Source organism: Dendrobates tinctorius, unplaced genomic scaffold (genome assembly GCF_039654945.1).
Source record: "Dendrobates tinctorius isolate UK_male_01 unplaced genomic scaffold, ASM3965494v1 ptg000200l, whole genome shotgun sequence".
Classification (NCBI taxonomy): domain Eukaryota; kingdom Metazoa; phylum Chordata; class Amphibia; order Anura; family Dendrobatidae; genus Dendrobates; species Dendrobates tinctorius.
Genome location: NW_027361867.1, coordinates 1,003,952 through 1,021,375, shown reverse-complemented (window position 1 = coordinate 1,021,375; position 17,424 = coordinate 1,003,952). Strand labels below are relative to the sequence as shown.

At 47.9% G+C, this 17,424-nt stretch overlaps 1 long non-coding RNA gene across 1 annotated transcript; it reads right to left on the bottom strand.

The window, feature by feature from the left end:
- LOC141056855 (uncharacterized) lies at positions 1-2,661 on the bottom strand. Its single transcript, XR_012221941.1, has 3 exons — positions 2,207-2,661; positions 883-1,249; positions 1-687 (listed from the first exon to the last, which is right to left on the bottom strand). It is a non-coding gene; the product is annotated as an uncharacterized lncRNA (long non-coding RNA).
- Between the last annotated feature and the right edge of the window lie 14,763 nt (positions 2,662-17,424).

Here is a 17,424-nt window from a genome sequence, read left to right as displayed (position 1 = left end):
ATAACACGAGATGCAGGATTTAAAAACCAAAATTTGGTTACAAAAGTCTTTATGAGGGACTGTGTCTTGACATTCTCACTCAGCATTCTATACAGGCGTTCATATATGGACATGAATGTGTAGGTACATTCCTTCCGACCAATCCTTAATTTTTGAAGAATATCAATATCTGGATAATTTTCATTTGATGCACAAAAAATCAGAATTTTTAATCTGTCTTTATCATTTAAGTTCTCATGTGTTTCACCAGATAACTTTAAAGTCAATCTCCTAGCAAAATTTACAGGGATCCACATTTTGAACAACTGATTCTTCTCTTCGTTAGTTAAATCAAATTTCTCAGCACAGCTTTCAAAAACCTCAGAGTTTCTACAAACATGGATTTTGTTATCACATGCAGGAATGATTTTGCATATTTTTAACACATTTTTCCTTACTTTACTTCAGAGTTGGGCCTCTGAGTGGTCTATTCTTAGTGGTCCGTCTTTCCCTTGTACGTCCTCTACATCAAATCTGAAGTCTCCTCCTACTTCTCCATCTTGTTCCACGTCTGCAAGGTCACCTTGAATGGCTGCTACAGACACTTGATTACAGTCTTGTTCAATCTCCCTAACTTTACAGCCAATCTCGGGAACATCACTATTTTCCTTCACACAGCAATCATCTTTGGATTTCTCTGACACCGACCTATGAAATATACCATTTGTAGAATATTTTTTAATCTCTTTCTCTATTGAAAAGCTTAGTATCTATCTTTAGATTTTCCACTTCACATTCTGCATATAAGCTGAGCCATAATACTTCTGAATTAGACTCATCTACAGACTTAAATTTCAATTTACTCTGCTTAGAATAACAAGTAATGACATCCATATTTCTTACCTTGAAATATCTCAGCTTGTCGTTCCTTTGATGGACAACGCTGGGCTCTTGTCTTCACACGTCTGGCTTCAGCACGTCTGGCACTTGTAGTACTTCTCAATCCATCTGGCAATTCTTAGTCCTCACTTCTAGGTTCTGTCTGATTCTTGTGAGTAGTGGAGTTCCTCATAACTTGCACATATGACTGACGTTAGCAAAGTTCAATCCCCCTTTTGGGCAAGTTGAGGGAAATCCGCAAAAAAAGTACAAAAATTCAGATCCTGGCTGGCTCGCCAATGTAAAAAATGCGTATTCTTGTATAATACTCAGGACTAGTTACCAGATAAAAATGTAGTGGTTTATTTGAATTCTTCCATCAGAGAAATAACTATTACAGAAAAACATAAAAAATAGGTGAAAGAGAGATTGTCCATTAGTTCATAGCAAAGCAACATGTATTCTTCCTCTCTGGGATCTCACATGGCAAATGGCGTCTGTCTCTCTTAGGCTTCTTACGTAGTAAAGTTACATATCAGCTGTCTGTCCATTCAATGCTATGTACGTGCAGAGATGACATCTTCGCGTCTGTGTCTCAAGATGGGGAGGGAGCAACAGCGACCTCTAGAGTAAGCCCCCACCTTAAATATACATCTTTCAAAGCACGTGATCTCCACATATGGAGTTGACCTTTTACCATGAGCTAATCTTACATATGTAGTGGAGTTGACATTTACCATTTGCTAAAATAGCACATGCAGTGTCAGTGGAAGGCAATTGCCAGAACAGAACTGAGTGTGATAAGAAATTAACAACCAAATTATTAATATTTAACATCTCGTCCCATTATTAATAGATAATGTGTCGGATAGAAGGCCGTCTCCCCTAATTATCAGTTTAGGGTCAGTGTATAAGGAGAGAATGATACATAACAAGAAAAGTCCCAACCCAATATGTCATAGAGTGATCTTGAAGAAAGTCCGGGCACTATGTCCAACGCTTCTTCAGTGTCAGCAGAAACAAGGCACATTGGGATCCCCGGGGTTTCCGCATTTGACATTAATAACAATGTTTTCTCACGAGCTTCTCTGTCCTTAATAAAGCCAACCTGATGGTCGGTAACAATTGGGGCAGGTAGTGGGAGAGCCGGGCTGTAATCACTGTAGAGAATATTTTCACATCTACAGTAATTAGTGATATTGGATGAAAATTAGGGCAGACATTTGGTTCTTCTCCAGGCTTTCAAAAACAATGTTATGTCAGCCTCAAGTAATTAAGGGGCAGAGAGGGAGTCTTCTGAGATATTACTGAACACTTCTCCTAAAATGGTAATAACTGGGGTGCAAACCTCTTATAAAATCTATTATTGCCTCCATCTGGCCCAGGGTTCTTCCCGATAGGGTATGATTTAATGGCCTCTCCGATCTCTTCCTCAGTGACAGCTTTGTCTAGTTCCTCCAGCTCAGGGGTCTGTAAGGAAGGAAGAGCAGCGTCCATAATATATTTGTCAATTTGTCTTTCCAGAATATTAGGTGGCATGTCGTGGTATTATCCATGGATATTATAGAGCGAGCTATAACAGCAACAACATGCCTCAGCTTTATTTTCTTTATTTTGGATACATACGTATGTCCCTTGCATGCATGGATATAACCTCCTTGCCAATGAGAGACCACATTTATCTGTGGATTCGTACGAGTACCTTCTCATGTGATCTTGGTATTTTCTATACGTTTCATCTATTAACAACTTTATCGTCTTTCTTTTTTCAATCAGATAATTTTTATTGAACAAAACAAAGAATTACTAACATTTTGTTTTTCTTATACAAACATTGTGAGAAAAATAATAAAAAAAATAAAAACCAGTAAACAATACAACAACCGGTTACAATGATATAAATCCCAATTTCGCTCTATAGTAGAGGGTGTACAGCAGTGAATAACGCTGTGCATCCCCTGTAGTCCCAGAGCGTCTCTCCCAAACCCCCCTCCAGCCCCCTTCTCTCTTTCTCCCTACAGTCAGGTTAGAAGTTGAGAGTGAGTGGGAAGGGGCCGATTACAGCACAGCAGAGATCAGAGCAGAGCCATGAAGATGCCTGCCACCCTGTGTGTCTGTGTCATCTCCTCCTGAGTACTCATCATGGCTGCTTGTAAAGCACTGTCCTGGGAAAGGATCTGTACAAGTGAAACCACAGAACCTGGTAAGTATACATGCATATGTGTATCTGTGTGTGTACATGTGCAGTATACTGTGTGCCTGTATATGTGTATATAGTATGTGTGTGCATATATACAGGATATAGTATGATTGTGTATATCTGGTGCATGTGAGTTTATATATATGTATATACATGTACATACAGTATATAGTATGTGTATGTATATTATATTTGTATACTGCATGTGTGCACTATATTGTGTAAATATATAAACTGTATATGTATGTGAGCATACTGTATATACTGTATATAAACTGAATGTGTGTATATACTGTATATATGTGCTTATATACACAGTATGTGTGTACTGTATATACAGCATATAGTGTATGTTTCTATATTTATAAAGCATAAATAATGTGTGTACATGTATAGTGTGTATCTGTGTATATGTGCTGCATATATCATCCTGTAATTGTAGTGTCGCCATTAGAGTTGAGCGAAACGGGTCGACAAAAATTCAAAAGTCGCCGACTTTCGCCAAAGTCGGGTTTCATCAAGCGAAACCCGACCCCAGCGTGAGGTCGGCCACGCCAAAGTCGCGTTTCACATGATGCTTGAGCGCCCTTTTTGCAGCCAATCAGGAAGAACGGACACTGTGGGCAACGTGATGACATAGGCAGCGGTCACCACCATCTTGGAGAAGGGCATGCAAGTGATTGGCTTGCTTTGTGGGGCGTCACAGGGGGTATAAAAGGGTGGGGACGCCGACCGCCATGTTACTCATGCTGATCTCAGAATAGGGAGAGCTGCTGCTGCTGATTCTGTAGGAAGAGCGTTAGGCAGGGAAGAAGATACCAAAAACTGATTCTGCTGCTAGCGATTTTGCCTGTACAACACACCAATCACTGTGCAGTGCAAGGGGAGGCTATATCTTGGTGCATCAGCTCTGTTGGTTATTAGGCTGCCTTTTAAGGTTCCCTGGTAGCTGCATTGCTGTGTGCACACTGCTGAGCAAACTGCTTTTTTCAAAGCAATCCAGATTTTATTGTTTTGTCCTTGTGAGTTACTGAGCGTTCATTTTTTACACACCGTACAGCGGTGTACGCTCCTCACACTGTACCGTGTAACGGCTGTTGTCACGGTCAACATTGAAGCTAGATACGTGTGTGACTCTGTAAGGAAAAGCCGAGGAGTTTGTCTGTTCTTACAGACCTACACCTTATAGTTTTGTCCGTTTTTCAAACAGTATAGTATATTTGCTGTTTGATTAGATTCAAAACTAGAGAGAGACAGCGTGCGTCAGTCCGTATCCAAAAACACGGAGCTTGACAATTTTACATACACCGTACAGTGGTGTACGTGTACGCTCCTCTCTCAGTACCGTGTAACGACTGTTATCACGACCACCTTTCTAACAGCATAGAGAATCTGCCTTTCACATTGCGGTGTTAAATAAACAGGGCCTGACTGAATCCAACAGTGTCCTGAAGTGTGCAGTCATGGCCAAAAGTTTTGAGAATGACACCAAAATTAAATTTTCACATGATCTGTTGCCCTCTGGTTTTTATTTGTGTTTGTCTGATGTTTACATCACATACAGAAATATAATTGCAATCATATTATGAGTGCCAAAAGGTTATATTGACAGTTAGAATGAGTTAATGCAGCAAGTCAATATTTGCAGTGTTGACCCTTCTTCTTCAGGACCTCTGCAATTCTCCATGGCATGCTCTTAACCAACTTCTGGACCAAATCCTGACTGATAGCTGTCCATTCTTGCATAAGCAATGCTTGCATTTTGCCAGAATTTGTTGGATTTTATTTGTCCACCCGTCTCTTGATGATTGCCCACAAGTTCTCAATGGGATTAAGATGTGGGGAGTTTCCAGGCCATGGACCCAAAATCTCTATATTGTGTTACATGAGCCATTTAGTGATCACCTTTGCTTTATGGCAAGGTGCTCCATCATGCTGGAAATGGCATTGTTGGGCGCCAAACTGCTCTTGGACGGTTGGGAGAAGTTGCTCTTGAAGGACATTCTGGTACCATTCTTTATTCATGGCTGTGTTTTTAGGCAAGACTGTGAGTGAGCCGATTCCCTTGGCTGAGAAGCAACCCCACACATGAATCGTTTCAGGATGCTTAGCAGTTGGCATGAGACAAGACTGGTGGTAGCGCTCCCCTCTTCTTCTAAGCTGTTTTCCAGATGTCCCAAATATTCGAAAAGGGGATTCATCTGAGAAAATGACTTTACCCCAGTCCTCAGCAGTCCACTCCCTGTACCTTTTGCAGAATATCAGTCGGTCCCTGATGTTTTTTATGGAGAGAAGTGGCTTCTTTGCTGCCTTCCTTGAAACCAGGCCATGCTCAAAGAGTCTCCGCCTCACAGTGCATGCAGAAGCACTCACACCAGCCTGCTGCCATTGCTGAGCTAGCTCGGCACTGCTGGTAGTCCGATCCCGCAGCTGAAACAGTTTTAAGATATGGTCCTGGCATTTGCTGGTCCTTCTTGGGCGCCCAGGAGCCTTTAAGGCAACAATGGAAGCTCTCTCCTTGAAGTTCTTGATGATGCGATAGATTGTTGACTGAGGTGCAATCTTTGTAGCTGCGATACTCTTCCCTGTTAGGCCATTTTTGTGCAGAGCAATGATGGCTGCACGTGTTTCTTTAGAGATAACCATGGTTAACTGAAGAGAAACAATGGTACCAAGCACCAGCCTCCTTTTAAAGTGTCCAGTGGTGTCATTCTTACTTAATCATGACTGATCGCCAGCCCTGTCCTCATCAACACCCACACCTGTGTTAATGGAACAATCACTAAAACAATGTTAGCTGCTCCTTTTAAGGCAGGAATGCAATGATGTTGAAATGTGTTTTGGGGGTTAAAGTTCATTTTCTTAGCCATTATTGACTTTGCAAGTAATTGCTGTAAAGCTGATCACTCTTTGACATTCTGGAGTATATGCAAATTGCCATTAGAAAAACTGAAGCAGTAGACTTTGTAAAAATTAATATTTGTAGCATTCTCAAAACTTTTGGCCATGACTGTAGATAGATTCCAATTCTCCACAGTCCTCCATACACCTTTCTAACAGCATAGAGAATCTGCCTTTCACATTGCGGTGTTAAATAAACAGGGCCTGACTGAATCCAACAGTGTCCTGAAGTGTAGATAGATTCCAATTCTCCACAGTCCTCCATACACCTTTCTAACAGCATAGAGAATCTGCCTTTCACATTGCGGTGTTAAATAAACAGGGCCTGACTGAATCCAACAGTGTCCTGAAGTGTAGATAGATTCCAATTCTCCACAGTCCTCCATACACCTTTCTAACAGCATAGAGAATCTGCCTTTCACATTGCGGTGTTAAATAAACAGGGCCTGACAGAATCCAACAGTGTCCTGAAGTGTAGATAGATTCCAATTCTCCACAGTCCTCCATACACCTTTCTAACAGCATAGAGAATCTGCCTGTCACATTGCGGTGTTAAAAAAACAGGGCCTGACTGAATCCAACAGTGTCCTGAAGTGTAGATAGAATCCAATTCTCCACAGTCCTCCATACACCTTTCTAACAGCATAGAGAATCTGCCTTTCACATTGTGGTGTTAAATAAACAGAGCCTGACTGAATCCAACAGTGTCCTGAAGTGTAGATAGATTCCAATTCTCCACAGTCCTCTATACACCTTTCTAACAGCATAGAGAATCTGCCTGTCACATTGCGGTGTTAAATAAACAGGGCCTGACTGAATCCAACAGTGTCCTGAAGTGTAGACAGATTCCAATTCTCCACAGTCCTCCATACACCTTTCAAACAGCATAGAGAATCTGCCTTTCACATTGTGGTGTTAAATAAACAAGGCCTTACTGAATCCAACAGTGTCCTGAAGTGTAGAGACATTCCAATTCTCCCCTCTACTATATACACCTTGTACCTTGTTTTACAGTACTAGAGAGTTGGTGGAAATTAGGTAAATTTTTCCAAAAAATGAGGAAGTGTGGTGGAAGAGTCCATGGAAGTGGGCGGGGGTTGGCAGCTGGTAATGATGGTGGTGGTGGTGGATCTGCTGGTAGTGGCAAAAGCAAAATAGCACTTAATGCAGGAGGTGTTGAGGTTGCGTCATCGTCTGACTCCACAAGGCCTCGAAGGCTCCCTTTTCTGGGAGTAGGTAAACCGCTTCTAAAGCCGGAGCTTCAAGAACAAGTTTTGGCTTACATTGCTGACTCAGCCTCCAGCTCTATTGCCTCCTCTTCTGAAGTTTTAAAAAATAAAAGCAGTGATTCGTCATTGGAGGCTCATGGTCATGAACCACACCTTTCCTTGTGTCCTTCACCCCTACCAAAATTGAAGGATGCGGCAGGCCACACTACAGATTACTCCATGGAGCTGTTTTCACATACCATCCCTGGGTTATCAAGTCAAATCGTGAATTACCCAGGCAAAGATGAATCTGACATGGAGTGCACTGATGCACAGCCACTGATAGATGATTCTGCTGGTACATTCACTCACAGCACTACATTGTCCTCGCTGTGTACTGAGCCAGAATCTGATCCAGATGAAACTCAGGTGCCCCTTCGCGCATACTATACCACCATACACGGTGACACAGAGGAAGGTGCACATGACATTGAAGAGGAGGTGATGGATGACCCAGTTGTTGACCCAGATTGGCATCCATTGGGGTTAGAGTGTGCCGCTGCCAATAGCTCAGAAGAGGAGGATGAGGAGGAGCATCCGTAGCAGGCATCAACATTGCAACAGTTGTTATCTGGCAGGCCCGGAGCAGTCCAAAAACGGGTTACAAAAACCCCAAAAATTGCAGGACAGCTTGGCCAGATGGTCAAAAGAGCACAGCGTGCAAGGCCTCAAACTGTCTAATTATCAACGTTACAAGGTGGAACTCCACCCTGCACATGGTTGAGCGGCTGTGCGAACAGAGGCAGGCTGTAATGCATTTGTGGGAGGATACCTGGACAGGCACTTTGAGGGCAGACATGGAGTTGACCTGTGTGCAGTGGTCAAAGCTGAAAGACCTCTGTAAAGTCCTTCAGTGTTTTGAGGAATGCACACGGCTGGTAAGCGCAGACGATGCCATCATAAGCATGAGCATCCCACTTATGCGTCTGCTCATGCAAACTTTGACGCACATTAAGGAGCAGGCGTCTGCAGCCGAGGTTGACAAGGAGGAAGAGGAGGGGGGAATCCTTGCTGACAGTCAGCCATTGTCTGCTCCGGGACCTCTCCTGGATGAGGTGGAGGAGGAAGAGGAGGAGGAGGGTGATGATGGGGATGATTATTTAGGGGAGGAGGATGCTTCTCGTGTGTCCAGAGAAAATGTTGGCGTGGCAAGGGCTGGTACAGGGTTTGTGCGTGACTGGAGGGATGTGGATTTGCCAGAAAGTGCTCCTCCACCATGCAGTCGCACTGCATCATTGACACCAGGAACATTGGCCCACATGTCAGATTATGCCTTGCAGATCCTAAAAAGGATCCCCATATTGCCAAAATGATGAACGATGATGACTACTGGTTGGCCAGCATCCTCGATCCACGCTATAAATGCAAATTCCAAAACATCATGCCACAGGAGAACCTTGACCTAATATTGGCTAACAAACAAGCAACTCTGGTAAACAGGTTGGTTGAGGCATTCCCAGCACACAGCAGCGGTGATGTTTGTCACACAAGCCATAGGGGCCGGAGGCAGCTTGGAAGAGGTGTTGGTGGTTCAAACATCAGAAGTGGCGTTGGAGAAAGGGGTTTCATGACCATGTTGTGGAGTGATTTTTCAAGTCCCGCTCAAACGACTGGTAATACTGCATCGATGGAAAGTGACAGGAGACAGCACTTGTCAACTATGGTTACAAACTACTTTTCTTCCCAGGTCGATGTTCACCCACACAGGTCATTCCCCTTTGACTATTGGGCCGCTAAACTGGACACCTGGCCTGAATTGGCACAATACGTGTTACAGGAGCTCGCTTGCCCAGCTGCAAGTGTGCTATCGGAAAGAGTCTTCAGTGCTGCTGGATCAATCCTGACAGAAAAAAGGACCCGTCGGTCAACCCAAAATGTGGATGATCTAACCTTCATTGAAATGAACCATGCATGGGTTTCCAAGGATTTTGTCCCACCTTCCCCTGATGACACATAGGTTGACAGAAAAATGGCTTGCTTTGGTCCTCCTCTTCCTGTGACTTGACCAATTTCGCCTTTTGCATCAGCTGAATGTCCAACATCAGCATATGCCACTTTGTAAACCTCCCTAACTGGGCTGCCCCCCCCCATGGTCGGGTTCACCAGCAAGCGCACGCAACCATGCGAGTGCCGTTGCCCTTGACAGGTGGGTAGGCCGACTCTTGGGTGCGGGCACTGGCACAGGGTCCCACATAGTGCAATCAAGTGTCTCTGACGGTGGTGGTGCACACCCACCGTCAGACACACCGCCGTACTATGAGGGGCCCAGTGCCAGTACCGACGCCCACGAGTGGGCCACCCGTGCTTGGCCAGGGCCCCAGCATTTGCAATCTTTACCTCTCCCTGCTCCTCCGCTGTGTAGTCTGGGCTGTCAAATCCATACTGGGCCTGACACCGTCTGAGCCAGCCTCCTGATGTATAGACATATATTTTTAATGTGTAAACTATGCAATCCATACATGTTATCCGGTGATACGGTACCCTTTCTCACCTTTGTGCAATCACGTGTAATCCATACTGTTCCTGAGAACGGCTGGCGAGCTGTTATGCAAGCTACAGCAGCTGTGGTTTGCACACATAAGTTTTTCCTTTTTTCAGGAATGACGGTTAGGCCTAATTCCGGAACAGCGGTTGACCTGCACTTACTGGGAAATCATCGTTCGCGGGTAATAATTGTCATCCCAGATCCCCATCACTAACGGTGTTCAGCGGGTTATCTGCACCTGTAAGCGACACACGCTGGCCCTTTCGGTGTAGCGCGCATGCAGCCACGGACATGTAAGGCCTTGACACACCAGTTATTGGCCAATCTCGCGTGCCAGAGCCTCGCGTGTCCCTCTAGTAAGCTGGACGCGGACCGCGTGGGCAGGACGGAGTCTCGTTTGTTAACGGAATTAAGCTTGCGATGCGTGCATCTTTTCGGTTGCTGGATGGTTGAGGTTGCCCGTGTTGAGTCCAATTACGCCGCAGGCTCCACTCCTGGTGGTGCCCTTCTGGACATTCCTTTAAGGTTCAGCTTTGCAACCATACTGGCCACGTCAAACAAAAATGTTGCCTTCATGGACGCTGTTTGGAGGGTCGTGAGTCATGGGAATCATGCCGCCCAGTCAGTTAACCTGCTAGAGAGATCCTTCGTTGCTCCCAAGCATGACATCACACTCCCTAGGAGGAAGGTTATGCCACTGTGGCGACCATACTCCTGGGGGCGCCACAAGTGCACTGATGCCCAGCCACTGCTCAATGATTCTGCTGGTACATTGACCCAGACCACTACATTCCCCTCGCACTCTACACAGCCTGAATCTGACCCTGATGAAACTCAGGTTACACTTCTCATATAATGTTCCACCTTACACGGTGACAAAGAGGAAGCTGCAGATGAAAGTACAGGTTCAGCCCACCTGCCGTCAGAAACACCGCCGTACTATCAGGGGCCCTGTGCCAGTGCCGTCGCCAACGAGTGGGCCCCCCCTGCTTGCTCAGGATCACAGCACTTGCAAGGTTGAAATACTTACCTCTCCCTGCTCCACCGCCATGACGTCTTCCGCGTTTCCTGACACTGATATTCTGATCAGAGAGCGCAATGACATCACGTCTGTATGCCCTCTGCCTAAACAGCCAAGTGCAGTGGGATGGAAGATGGGGACGACAAGGAGTCCTGACTAGTACAGGGATTCCATAGCGAGGAGACTTATTTCATTGTTTTCAATGTTGGGACTGCTATTTTTGGGGAGCACTATACTCTGGAGAATGATAGATGGGGCCCACCATACACTGGAACATTTCAAAGGTGGACATCAGACACTGGAGCAGCATGTACAGGGCCCATTATACACTAGAGCATTAGAAATAGGGTCCATTATGTATGGAGCATTATTTGGGCCCATAAGACAGTGGAGCTTCATCCATGTGGACCAACATATACTGTAGCATTATGTGGAGCTCATCATATACTGTTTCAAACATTATATGGGATCAATGAATCTGTAGGGAGAAATAGATGGGCCTCATTACTCTGTATAGTGCACTATGCGGTGGCCATAATACTGTATGGAGTAATATACTGTCCACTTTTGGAGCTATTGGAGAATTTTAAATGGATATCAGTCATGAGATGTAAGAAGTGAAGTATTTTTCATTGTACTATACCACTATTTCTCTGCCGTATCAGAGCATCATGAGTTGTGGTATGTGTTAAAGGGACGCTCTTTGGCCCAGGGCACATGAAATCCTGGAGCCAGCCCTACCCCCCCCCGCAACTTTAACCAAATAACCCCCATTTTTCAATGCGTAACTTGTATTATGAAGTAAATAAAGGGTGACAAGCTTCAGGAATAAGAATTTATGGTTTTGGCATTCAAATGGGCACTGTAGGTGTGTTTCCTGTCTTTTTCTCACTCCCGACTTTTCTTCCCCATTGACTTACATTGGGTTTCGTGTTTCAGTCTGTACGAAACCCGACTTTTTCCGTTAGTCGGCCGATCTCACTCGACCCGACTTTTGAGAAAGTCGGGTTTCGCGAAACCCGACTCGACCCGAAAAAAGGCAAAGTCGCTCATCTCTAGTCGCAATAATAGGTGTAGTGTCGCTGTGGGTGTATGGTGCTGCGGGGGCTCTGCCGACATTTTGTGGAAGGCCAGAGCCCCCGCAGTTTATATATTTATTTTTACTCATTTATATAGCGCTATTAATTCCACAGCGCTTTACAGACATTAGTGGCATTGTCCCCAATGAGGCTCACAATCTACATTCCCTATCTTTAGAGACGGACATGGGGCGCGTCTTTCCAGATCACAACATGTCTATTTATCTTTTGGAGATGTGATAAACCTCACCCGTACAATGTATTGGATGCAGTGAATCCGCACGGTTCAGTGATCACATGTGGAGTCACCTATGTTCAATAGCCGGCAGCGGACATGTGCTGCATCCAAAGCGCTGCCAATTCCTGATCGTGTGCACCCGGCCTAAGGAAATAAATCAGTCAATTTCAGAAAAAAAACAAATTCACACAGACACCAGCCAGACACGGACAGCAGCCAGGCATGGACAGCAGCCAGACACGGACAGCAGCCAGGCACGGACAGCAGCCAGGCACGGACAGCAGCCAGGCACGGACAGCAGCCAGACACGGACAGCAGCCAGACACGGACAGCAGCCAGACACGGACAGCAGCCAGACACGGACAGCAGCCAGACACGGACAGCAACCAGACACGGACAGCAGCCAGGCACGGACACCGGCCAGACATGGACAGCGGACAGAGACGGAGAGCAGCCAGACACGGATGTCGGCCAGACACGTAAACCGACCAGACACGGATGCCGGCCAGACATGTACAGCAGCCAGACACGGAGAGCGGCCAGACACGGAGAGCGGCCAGACACGGACACCGGCCAGACACGGACACCAGCCAGACACGTACAGCAGCCAGACACGGACACCGGCCAGACACGGACAGCGGCCAGACACGGACACCGGCCAGACACGTACAGCAGCCAGACACGGACACCGGCCAGACACGGACAGCGGCCAGACACAGACAGCGGCCAGACACGGACACCGGCCAGATACGTACAGCAGCCAGACACGGACACCGGCCAGACACGGACAGCGGCCAGACACGGACAGCGGCCAGACACGGACAGCGGCCAGACACGGACACCGGCCAGACAAGGACACCGGCCAGACATGGACACCGTCACTTTTTTTTTTATAAATCTGTTGCTGTCGTCTTTCAGCATTTCTGCATCATTTTTTTCCCTGTTCAAATGAATGGGACACAAAAATGCAAGTGAAAAGGCTGCAAAAAAGCAGAAAATTTCCTGCCAACACTGTAGATCAATCCACAGCAACAATGGTGAGTGTGAACAGACACAACAGGGGATTTCTGAGAATGTAAAAATAATTAGCATGAACTGATAAATCCCCCACGGCTCCAGCACTGATGCTCCGGGGGTCTCTGCCAGTCTCCGCACTGGGCTGCAGTGGTCTTGTGGCTCCGGGGGTCTCTGCCAGTCTCAGCACTAGGCTCCAGGGGTCTTGTGGCTCCGGGGGTCTCTGCTAGTCTCAGCACTGGGCTGCAGTGGTCTTGTGGCCCCGGGGGTCTCTGGCAGTCTCAGCACTGGGCTGCAGTGGTCTTGTGGCCCCGGGGGTCTCTGGCAGTCTTAGCACTGGGCTGCAGTGGTCTTGTGGCTCGGGCAGTCTCCGTCAGTCTCAGCACTGGGCTGCAGTGGTCTTGTGGCTCCTGGAGTCTCAGTCAGTTTTAGGACTAGGCTGCAGTGGTCTTGTGGCTTTGGCAGTCTCCATCAGTCTTAGCAATAGGCTGCCAGGGTCTTGTGGCTGTGGGGGTCTCCCATCAGTCTCAGCACTGAGCTGCAGGGGTCTTGTGGCTTCACCTTATATTATGTGACTGTACGGCCCCTTCACACGACCTATCATGTTTATCACAGATGCCACGTGTCCCCTATTTGACTTATGGTGCTGCTCTCATGTCCGTGTTTCCCCAGCAGCACAGATGACAAAGGGCCAATACAAGTCTATGGGTCCGTGTAAACGTGCCATCCGTGTGCTGTACATGTGCCATCCGTGTGCTGTACATGTGCCATCCGTGTGCTGTACGTGTGCCGTCCGTGTGCTGTACGTGTGCCGTCCGTGTGCTGTACGTGTGCCGTCCGTGTGCCGTACATAAGCCGTCCGTGTGCTGTACATGTGCCGTCTGTGTGCCGTACGTGTGCCGTCCATGTGTTGTACATGTGCTGTCCGTGTGCCATACATGTGCCGCCCGTGTGCCATACATGTGCCGCCCGTGTGCCGTAAATGTGCTGTCCGTGTGCTGTACATGAGCCGTCCGTGTGCTGTCCGTGTGCCGTCCGTGTGTTGTACATGTGCCTCCCGTGTGCCGTAAATGTGCTGTCCGTGTGCTGTACATGAGCCGTCCGTGTGCTGTCCGTGTGCCGTCCGTGTGCTGTACATGTGCCATCCGTGTGCTGTACATGAGCCGTCCGTGTGCTGTACATGTGCCGTCCGTGTGCTGTACATGAGCCGTCCGTGTGCTGTACATGTGCCGTCCGTGCTTAACATGGAAAGTCTATGAGAAGCTTTGTAATTCCATTTCCATTGTCCATACGGATGACCAAGATCAGAGTCTCATTATCCTGAGTAGAGAAGCTCCAGGGACAAAGACCCCGTCTGGTCCTAACACGCTGGGGGTCCGGAGTATCCAGCCACGGGGCCCGGATTCCCTCTTTTGTGGCCCCAGCGTTTCCTGTAGAATAAATCCCTTTCTCACACAGTCCTGTAGTAATGACTTTGTTCTCACGTTTTGTAGGAGGGTTTGTCTGACTCCATCTTATGTTATCAGTATAAGTGCGAGAGACGAGAGACGGACGACCGCAGTTTCACCGTGTGTCTGGCATCAGTTCTACAGTGTGTGAGACATGGGGTCTGTGACCAAAGCTGGGGGTATATGGGTATATAGAGCATACACAGGGGTCTGTGACTGAAGCTGGGGTATACAGGTGTATGCAGTGTACACAGAGGGGTCTGTGACCGAAGCTGGGGGTATACAGTGTACACAGGCGTCTGCGACCGAAGCTGGGTGTATACAGTGTACACAGGTGTCTGTGACCGAAGCTGGGGTATACGGGTGCATACAGTGTACACTGAGGAGTCTGTGACTGAAGCTGGGGGTATACAGGTGTATGCAGTGTACACAGAGGGGTCTGTGACCAAAGCTGGGGGTATACGGGTGAATACAGTGTACACTGAGGGGTCTGTGACCGAAGCAGGGGGTATACGGGTGTATACAGCATACACAGAGGAGTCTGTGACCAAAGCTGGGGGTATACGGGTGTATACAGCGTACACTGAGGGGTCTGCAACCAAAGATGTGGTATACGGGTGTATACAGTGTACACAGGGGTCTGCGACTGAACCTGGGGGTATACGGGTGTATACAGTGTACACAGGGGTCTGTGACCGAAGCTGGAGGTATACGGGTGTATACAGTGTACACAGAGGGGTCTGTGACTGAAGATGGGGGTATATGAGTTTATACAGCGTACACAGAGGGGTCTGTGACCGAACCTGGGGATATACGAGTGTATACAGTGTACACAGGGGTCTGTGACTGAAGATGGGGGTATACGGGTTTATACAGCGTACCCAGAGGGGTCTGTGACTGAAGATGGGGGTATTCGGGTTTATACAGTGCACACACAGGGGTCTGTGACCGAACCTGGGGGTATACGGGTTTATACAGTGTATACAGGGGTCTGCGACTGAAGCTGGGGGTATACGGGTGTATACGGTGTACACAGAGAGGTCTGTGACCGAAGCTGGGGTATACGGGTGTATACAGCGTACACTGAGGGGTCTGCAACCGAAGATGTGGTATACGGGTGTATACAGTGTACACAGGGGTCTGCGACTGAACCTGGGGGTATACGGGTGTATACAGTGTACACGTGTCTGTGACCGAAGCTGGGGGTATACGGGTGTATACAGTGTACACAGAGGGGTCTGTGACTGAAGATGGGGTATACGGGTTTATACAGCGTACACAGAGGGGTCTGTGACTGAAGATGGGGGTATACGGGTTTATACAGCGTACACAGAGGGGTCTGTGACTGAAGATGGGGGTATACGGGTATATACAGCGTACACAGAGGGGTCTGCGACCGAAGCTGGGGCTATACGGGTGTGTACAATGTATACAGGGGTCTGCGACCAAAGCTGGGGGTATACGGGTGTGTACAGTGTATACAGGGGTCTGCGAGTGAACCTGGGGGTATACGGGTGTGTACAGTGTATCCAGGGGTCTGCGATTAAAGCTGGGGGTATGCGGGTGTATAGTGTACACAGGGGTCTGCGACTGAACCTGGGGGTATACGGGTGTATAGTGTACACAGGGGTCTGTGACTGATCTGGGGGTATACGGGTGTATAGTGTACACAGGGGTCTGCGACTGATCTGGGGGTATACGGGTGTATAGTGTACACAGGGGTCTGCGACTGAAGCTGGGGGTATACGGGTGTATAGTGTACACAAGAGTCTGTAACTGAAGATGGGGATATACATAGTACAAAGAGGTGTCCGCACAAAGGCGGCTCCGCTCTGTATACCCTGTACACACATGGCTCTGCTCAGTACACCTCGTACACACACGGCTCCACTTTGCACACCTCGTACACACACAGCTCCGCTCTGCACACCTTGTACACATACGGCTCCTCTCCGTACACGTTATACACACACGGCTCCGCTCCTTACACCTCGTACACACGCGGCTCCTCTCTGTACACGTTATACACACACGGCTCCGCTCCGTACACACGGCTCCGCTCAGTACACCTCGTACACACGCGGCTCCGCTCCATACACCTCGTACACACGCGGCTTTGCTCCGTACACCTCATACACACGCGGCTCCGCTCCGTACACCTCGTACACACAGGGCTCCGCTCTGTACACCTCGTACACACGGCTCCGCGCCGTACACCTCGTACACACACGGCTCCGCTCCGTACACTCACCTTTCTCACCTTTGTGCAATCACGTGTAATCCATACTGTTCCTGAGAACGGCTGGCGAGCTGTTATGCAAGCTACAGCAGCTGTGGTTTGCACACATAAGTTTTTCCTTTTTTCAGGAATGACGGTTAGGCCTAATTCCGGAACAGCGGTTGACCTGCACTTACTGGGAAATCATCGTTCGCGGGTAATAATTGTCATCCCAGATCCCCATCACTAACGGTGTTCAGCGGGTTATCTGCACCTGTAAGCGACACACGCTGGCCCTTTCGGTGTAGCGCGCATGCAGCCACGGACATGTAAGGCCTTGACACACCAGTTATTGGCCAATCTCGCGTGCCAGAGCCTCGCGTGTCCCTCTAGTAAGCTGGACGCGGACCGCGTGGGCAGGACGGAGTCTCGTTTGTTAACGGAATTAAGCTTGCGATGCGTGCATCTTTTCGGTTGCTGGATGGTTGAGGTTGCCCGTGTTGAGTCCAATTACGCCGCAGGCTCCACTCCTGGTGGTGCCCTTCTGGACATTCCTTTAAGGTTCAGCTTTGCAACCATACTGGCCACGTCAAACAAAAATGTTGCCTTCATGGACGCTGTTTGGAGGGTCGTGAGTCATGGGAATCATGCCGCCCAGTCAGTTAACCTGCTAGAGAGATCCTTCGTTGCTCCC